Raw genomic sequence first — 8,794 nt, forward strand, 5'->3', positions numbered from 1 at the left:
TTCAAAGATATTAAGTGCCCTGTCAGCACGAAGCCTAGCATGAAGGATTGAGAGAGTCAGCTGACAGTGCGCATGCCTGTGATTTAGGTGCTTAGCATAGCTAGTCCCGGCCTAGAGGAAGAGAGTCTGACTCGAAAGAAGCAAAAAGCTGGGGTGGGGTGGGGTGGAGAGGCGGCTCAGTGGTCAAAAGAGCTTGCTGTTCCTGCAGAGGACCTGAGTCCTGTTCTCAGCACCTAGACAGCATCATACATGTGACATATAACAGACACACACATTGTTACAAATAGAGCCAGTTGTGGTGGGTTGATAGTGCTGGTACATGCCCTGCGCTCGGGAGGTAGAGGCAGGTGGTTCTCTGTGAGTTCAAAGCGTGCCCCGTCTATAGAGTGAGTTCCAGGATACACAGGGAGACCCTGTCTAAAAACAAATGCAAAACAAGAGTCGTGGATGACTGGCAGTATCCAAGCCCACTTACTGGCCATGTAATCATTTTAACTTTGGAGTAGGGGTTGTAATATTTCCCTAGAAGAACTACCAGATGCAGTTTCCCTTGGAAAGGCCCCAGGGCCTTTTGAGTCCTCCCCTAACACACAGCCAGCAGGCTAAGTTTCTCTACAACTGGCCTCAAAATAAATTGCTGAAGTTTCAGCTTCTCTTGGTGCAGCAGATCAGCGAGAGGTAGGAGGTTGCCCCGTATAAACCTAGAAATGTTTTCTGTCCGGAGTGGTTCTCGTGTCTTTGTTTTGTCAGTTGAGTGGGCCCTCTGCTGGAACCGTCAATGGCGTCCTTACACCTCCCTTCCTCCATTCCTGGTCCCATCCAGTGTGGGGGGTTCTCTTCCTGTGATTGTTTATGGCTTCCTTTCCCTCCGTGACTTCCTGTGCTTAGCTGCACTGCTCTGGTGTGTTCTTTGTGTGTTCTCATTTCATCTCTGAAATGGTGTTTTTCGTGTCTGCATGATCATGTACTGAACACCCAACTTGTTACACCAATGTAAGTATTCATTGTAAACCCAGATGATGGGCTGAGGACAGAAGGAATACAGCTTACTGGCAGGACACTTGTTCACTATGTGTTACACCACGAACCCCAAAACAAGACAGAGCAAACCCCCTCTGATGATCAGAACTCATGATCTGCAAAGATCGATAACCCGTTATGGGGAAAGCTTCTGTTGATGCAGGAATAATAGTGGCAGTGTACAGTCATTGCTGAGCTCTTGCTGTGGTGCCAGGCGTTTTGTCTGATGCTTTTGAAAGACTCCCCCAAGGGAGACCCTGAAGGGACGCAGACCCAAAAATACTCCAGAGACCGTCTTGCTGCAATCACGTGAGTCAGGTTTTTATTATTGGAACTCTGGGCCAATGTGTGCCTCACGCAGGATGTAGAGGAATTGACCCAGAGGCTCAAAAGCTTAGGGTTAATATAGGCAAAGGCCGGAGGGAGGCGGGAGGTTTTGGCACAGTCACACACAATGGGTTGTTTCAAATATCTGTAATGTATGTAAGCAGATCCCAGGCAGAGGTTTGACAAATTTCACTGGAACAGTCTCTGGTCCCTGTGGCCTTGGGACCCAGTGTGAATGCTTATCTGAGCCAACAGACCATCTGGCTGAATTTAAATTGCAAGTCCTTGGGACCTTTGGTGGGAGTTTTTCTAGAGGCGGCTAAGTCAAACATCACGGGAACAGATGGATGTGTGTTTCAATATTGTTCTCGTTCTCAAGGACTTATCTTTGAGCACCTTCTCTATCTCTTACAGCCGGCTGATTCTCGGAACACTCAATTGACCTTTGTTTCTCTAGCTCTGCATCTTTTATGACGGCCTTGGACTATCGAGTTAGCTGACCTGTATTTTTAACTACTTGTATTAGTGAATTAAGGCTTCCTGCTATACTATTGATTTTAAGCTAACTTAAAATTCCCTTTTCACTTTCCCACAGGTTTAAGACCAACTTTATTTAAATTAGATGCTTCTATGTAAATTAGATGCTTCTGTAGAGGAAACTGGTCAGGAGAGAAGCTGATTTCCCAAGGTTGGATGTGTACAGACAAAGCCAAGAGTCAGGCAGAGTTAGCACCCCAACTTTGTTTCTTTCTTTAAGATTTATTATATATATAAAAAATATATATTATATATATATACAGAAAGATATATATATTGTACATATATATATATATGTACAATGCAGTTTTCTTCCGACACACTAGAAGAAAGGATCAGATCCTATTACAGATGGTTGTGAGCCACCATGTGGTTGCGGGTATTTGAACTCCGGACCTCTGGAAGAGCAGTCAGTGCTCTTAACCACTGAGCCATCTCTCCAGCCCCAGCACCCCAACTTTCATCTTTTCCACTCTTAAATCCCTTATTCTTGTATAGGATAAAACATTTAAATTTATTTATCAGATATACCACACAAGTTTACCTTATGGCATGGTTGCTTTTATTTTTTGTAAGATTTATTTTGTCTTTATGTGTTAGAGTGTTTTATGTCTCTTTCATACATACATACATACATATATATATATATATATATATATATATATATTAATTACCTGGTGCCTGCAGAGGTCAGAAGAGAGCATCAGATCCTCTGGAACTAGCCTTACAGACAGTTGTGAGCCACCATGTGTGGGTGCTGGAAGCTAAACCTAGGTCCTCTGCAAGGGACCCAGTGTTTTTAGCACTGAGCCATCTCCCTGGCCTCCCTGTTGCTCCCCTGACAGTTTTCCTTGTGGAAGATGTCAGCATCCTCTGGAGGTGGCCCATGCTGCTTCCTCAGCATCTCTGTGTAGACTGGAGAGTGAGCATCATCTCCACAGCAGGGGTTTGGATGAGGTGACAGTTGAGCATGGCTGCTGCCCAACCCTGACAGATCACACTCCCAGGAAGTGGTGTCTATCTGAGCTCTGGGTAGAGCCTGGGGCATTTCTTAATCTTTCAGGGATCTCCACTCATTCAGTTCTGATCCTTGCTTGGTCTGAAGCTGTTAGAGGTTACTAAAGGACGTTGTGCTTCAACAGACTGAGGAATGAGTGGAAGGACACGGGGAAGATTGTATAAGACTGTCTTCTCAAGACAGAGGCTTCTAGGTTTGCATTAATTAATTTTTTTTTTCGAGACAGGGTTTTTCTGTATAGTCCTGGCTGTCCTGGAACTCACTCTGTAGACCAGGCTAGCCTTGAACTCTTGAACTCAGAAATCCTCCTGCCTCTGCCTCCCAAGTGCTGGGATTAAAGGCATGCGCCACCACTGCCCGGTGCATTAATTTTTTTAAACTTTATTTTCTTTTACTTTATAGGCATGGGTGTCTGGCTGCATATATGTCTACGTACCAGGTATGTGCTTGCAGCTCACAGAGGCCAGGAGAGGGTGTCTGATCTCCTGGCACTAGAGATCATGTGGGTTTTGGGAATCAAATGTCAGCCCTCTGCAAGAGACAGCAACAATGCTCTAAACTGCTGAGCCATCTTTCCAGCCCACTTTCTTGCACTCCTGTGTAGGTCAGAAAACTCGTGGGGACTGGTTTTGTTAGAGATTGATCAGGTTGCCAGGCTTGGCAACAAGTCATTTCATGGGCATCAACTCTGTTTTAATTTGGTTTTTCAAGACAGGGTTTCTCTGTTTAGCCCTGGCTGTCCTGGAACTCGCTCTGTAGACCAGGCTGGCCTCTAACTCGGAGATCCATCTGCCTCTGCCTCCTGAGTGCTAGGATCAAAGGCTTGTGCCACCATGCCAAGGAAGCTTTGCATGAGTCGTCATGGAGGGATTTTAGGCAGAATGTAGCAGAGGCTAGGTGTGAAAGGATCAAGCTGGAGGCCAGTCAGTGCCGGTAGAGCAATGGGTCCAGAAGCATAATCGGCAGGTGTGATGACGACAGGCCAGGTTGGCAGGACCGTGAGCATGGCAGTGAGTGGAGTCACGTGCCGCTGCAACTGGGTAAAGAGGAGCTAGCTTGGGTGAGTTCTCTAAGACAGACTAGTGAGTGGAGACAGAAATAGCAGGTTGATGGGTGGAGACAACCCTCTCGTGGGTGGAGTCAGCAGGCTGGTAGATGGAGATAGCCGGCTGGTGGGCGGAGCCAGCCAGTGCGGGGTGGGTGAGATAGTCACTTCTAAGTTGAGAACTGGTTTAGTGGAAAAGGTCAAAGACTAAGAGATCTTCGTGAGCCCGGGACTTCCGAGTTTAATGTTTTACATATGGCATTGGGAGGCGTTGACACAATGCTTATACAAACGCTTGGCATGTGTTTTCTCCTGAAATGAGTGTTGACTGTAGGCGTCTCAAGCTTCTCACATACCAAACAAGCACTTCGCCATGAAGCTTTTCTTTTCTTTTTTTCTTTTTTCTTCTTTCTTTCTTTCTTTCTTTCTTTCTTTCTTTCTTTCTTTCTTTCTTTTGTTTTTTGATTTGGTTTTTCGAGACAGGGTTTCTCTGTGTAGTCCTGGCTGTCCTGGAACTCACTCTGTAGACCAGGCTGGCCTCAAACTCAGAAATCCGCCTGCCTCTGCCTCCCAAGTGCTGGGATTAAAGGCATGCGCCACCACTGCCGGGCACCATGAAGCTTTTCTACCTGCAGGAACGATGATGAGGAGGAGTATGGATGTTTTGCATGCATGTATTCAGTGCTCATGCAGTGCCGGGAGACAACAAAAGATGGTGTCAGAGTCCCTGGAACTAGAGTTACAGATGGTTGTGAGCTGCCATGTGGGAGTTGGGAACTCACCCTGGCCCTCTGGAAGAGCAGTGATCTTAACCACTAAGCCTTCTCTCCAGCCACTTGGTTATTCCTGTTGCTTTAAAAGAGAAGACCTACTTTTTTTTTTTTTCTTTAATTCTCAAGGTTATCTGTGTTCTCTCAATAAAAGTTAAGGATTGGACCCATTTTTTTTTTACCATTTTAGAGCACTCCTTACATTTCCCTGCATGCTTGTCATCTGTGGGTGAACAGATGGCACATGGTTCTTTTTCTAAAAATTTCCCAGGACTCTAGAAGACTTTAAATCTTCTCAGAATATGAAAAGAAGAAAATACAGGCAACACAGAAAAAAGTGGGCTGACAGTTTACCGATATATTAATTAATTAATTAATTAATTTATTTATTTATTTACTTAGTTTGAAACAGAGTCTCACTTTATAGCCCTGGCTGTCTTGAAACTCACTATGCAAACCTGACTGGCCTCTAACTCACAGAAATCCCCCTGCTTCTGCCTCCAAAGTACTGGCTTTAAAGTCATGTCACATTCCTGGTGACAGCGCCGGTGCTGCCCGAGGTACCGAGCTCGGGCATAGGCCTGGGGGATTAAAGAAATACTCAGACTCAGGTCATCCGTTGTGAGAGAACGCCAATGCCTTTACTGAGCAGGTTCAATATATACACCAAGCCAGGGAAGGAAAAATACAAACTCAGGAAAAAACAGGAACTCAACTGGGGGGCAATAGGATGTCAAGTCTAAATTCCCTTCCCGGGGCACCATGTATTAGTCAGGATGATGAAAAAGCAGGAACTCAACTGGGGGGGGGCAATAGGATGTCAAGAGTAAATTCCCTTCCTGGGGCACCCATGCCTTAGTCAGGATGTTTTGATCCTAGAGGAACCGCAGAATGTTACTTAGTAGACAGCAGCATGCGGAAAGGCTCAGCCAGGGCAGAACAACCCTTTGGGGTCCTACACCTGGGATTTTACCAGTTTATTAGTACTTTGCTGTATCCAGCATTTCCTCCCACCAAAGCTGCTTTGTAGGATGAGGCTCCAGCACTCTGTGGTTTTGGAGAGTCTGTCACTGGGGCTGGAGGTGGTTCAGTTGTTAAGAGTACTTGCTACACTTGCAGAGGATCTGGGTTCACCAAATGGAGGCTTACCATCATCAGTAATTTCAGTTCCGGGGATCCCATGTTCCCTTTTGACTGCCACAGGCACCAGGGTCTCATGTGGTGTATAGACACACAGGCAAAACACTCATGCAGATAGAACAGATATTCAAGATATGCTAATATGTCATATTGTCTCCACGTGTTGAATGCTGCACTGCTATGCTACATGTCTATGTATAGGTATGATGTATAGGTATATATGCATGTTGACATTTGCTTTATTTCAGTGAAAAGTAGAAAGCATTTTAAAAAGAAAATACAAATGCTTGACTAAACATCCGAACCTTTGGAAAACATTGTGGTGTATAATTCACCTGTTTGCATTCCTAAGCTACGTTTACATAAGGAAAATATTTTCTAGTAGGAGGACCAGTTTCATTCTGTTCTTCTCATGCATGCTGAAGGAGTGGTGCTGCGGGCAGGTGAGCCTGTGGAGCCGCCTCAGAGCTCAGCACTGAGAGTTTTAGAGGTTACGAAGTGCTTCTGGCTCTGTCTCATTTCTCTCTCACGGCCTCTAGTGTCCACAGTTCCCATTCACTGACTGAATAAAGTACTAGCAGGAGCGACCCATCCTGCAGCAGGAGCTGGGCGTGGCAACCCATCCTGCAATCCCACTGCTGTAGACTGAAGACAGCCCCCTGGTCAGTCAGTCTGTCTGAACCAGTGAGCTTCAAGTTCAGTGAGAGACATTGCCTCAAAAAAAAAAAAATGGTGAAGCTGCCTGTGGTGACACACGCTTTTTATGTGTGTGTGCACGTGCAGGCCTGCACACACTGTGGTACAATGTGGCAGCCAGAGGAAAGCTCTCCAGGCTGGTTCTCTCCTGCCACCCTGTGGGGCCTGGGCTTGGAACTCAGCTCACTCAGGTTTACACACAAGCACCTCCAGTGGCTAAGGCCAGCTTGGTCTTCAGAGTGAGTTCCAGGATACAGATAAACCCTGTCCTGAGGATAGAGAGAAAGAAAGAAAGAAGGAAAATAATAGTAAGAGATAGCAGTTGGATTTGGGTTCAGATTTTGTCCCCCTCCATCACCCTACTCCCTAAAGCCAGGAAAGCATTGAAGAATCAATCCACAGACAGCTCTAAGTGCTGAGAGGAGCAGCTGAAGGTTGGTTTCCTGATGGATGAGGGAGTGTCTTTGTAATTGTGCTGCAGGATCAGCCAAGATCTGTTAACTGTTAAGAGCCTTGGCCATGGCTCAGCCAATGGGGGTGCTTGTGTGTAAACCAGAGTGAGCTGAGTTCCAACCCCAGGCCCCACGAGGTGGCAGGAGAGAACCAGCCTGAAGCGCTTTCCTCTGGCTGCCACATGTACCACAGTGTGTGCAGGCCTGCAAGTGCACAATACAATAAAAACAGTGGGCTTCAGGCCAGCGAGAGCCTGTCTTGAAAAATAACAAGAAGTAGATAATCATATGAATCTGCTCCTGGAACTGAGGTATAGGAAGACCCTGGCGATGGGCACATGCTGGTGGCAGGCCAGCAAACAACAGGGTCTGTAAAGTGAGTCCTCTAGTGAGTCCTAGAGGAGAGTTATCTAGTTACCTAGAGAGTTACCTTGACAGTTACCCAGTTACTAAGAGAGTTACCTCCTTAGAGAGCCCTCAGAGCATTTTCAGGCATCAGGGACTGGCTGGGTCAGAACCTGGTGTCTGGGAAGTCACATGCTTGCTGAGTTGGTTCTTTTTTGCCAGCCTTAGGTTCCAGGTCTTTATAAAAAAACTGAATGTCAGCTGCTGGGCGGTGCCCTTAATCCCAGCACTCGGGAGTCAGAGACAGACAGCTCTCTGAGTTCGAGGCCAGCTTGATCTACAAAACAAGTTCCAGGACAACCAGGGCTACACAGAGAAACCCTGTCTCAAAACAACAAAACCCCAAGTGTCTGTTGCCCAACGCTGAAGGGCAGTTGCTAAAATGGTGTCATCTTTTTTAAACTCCCAAGAAAAGCTTTACATAATCACTTGACTTCTCCAACCCCTATCCCATGTCACCTGATAGTTTTGTTTTTCTCACTTCTTTTCATAAATCCTTTTTAGGTGAGGCCACCCCTGCCTGCAGCAATGCTCCCCCATGCTCTCTGAGGGGTTCCCTGCAGATAGATAGAGGGAGTAGGCTGCAGCCACTGCCCTTTGCTTTCCTGCCTTGGCTCCTAGTGGGGATTCATAAGTCTCAGGCCCAGGGGCAGATGCACACAGTTGTGGGTCATCTGGCTTTCTGTGTCTGCCATTTCCTCTCTCCAGCCACAAAGAGTAAATGGTACCATGTTATATTGCATTTGACAGTTTGCAGGGGCTCCTGGCTGCTGTCCTGTTTCCTCCAGTAGATAATACAAGTAGGTTATTGTGGAGATTTGCAGCTGGTTGGTCTCTTGTCCTGCACCACATGTAGCTGGAGTCCTGCACCTGCCTTTGGGTGGCGCTTTAATCCCAGCACTTGGGAGGCAGAGGCAGGCAGATTTCTGAGTTCGAGGCCAGCCTGGTCTACAGAGTGAGTTCCAGGACAGCCAGGGCTACACAGAGAAACCCTGTCTCAAAAAACAAAAGCAAAAACAAAAATAAAAACTCATGCTCCAAACTACAGCCTGATCTCAGAGACAGTTGTCCTCCACTGGCCCAGAAGGCTCTGCTCCTGTCATCTAAGGTGACTGCAGTTCATTGAAACCTGAAGCTGCCATAGTGGGGTCTGGACTGGGGATGGTATGTGAGAAATCTTCCTGATGTATGTGGTTGTTTCCAATTTGACAGCAGAATGAGGGCTAAAGGGACAGAGCAGCAGAGATGAGTCCCAGGGGACCTTTCACAGTGAGATGAGGGTGGGGTGGGGATAATCAGTTGCATGGGGCTCCTGAGAGTTACATGGGAAAGCTGGGATAGCCTTGGAAATCCTTGCAAATAAGCTTTCTTATAATTAGAGATG

Source organism: Grammomys surdaster, unplaced genomic scaffold (genome assembly GCF_004785775.1).
Source record: "Grammomys surdaster isolate TR1022 unplaced genomic scaffold, NIH_TR_1.0 724, whole genome shotgun sequence".
Lineage (NCBI taxonomy): Eukaryota > Metazoa > Chordata > Mammalia > Rodentia > Muridae > Grammomys > Grammomys surdaster.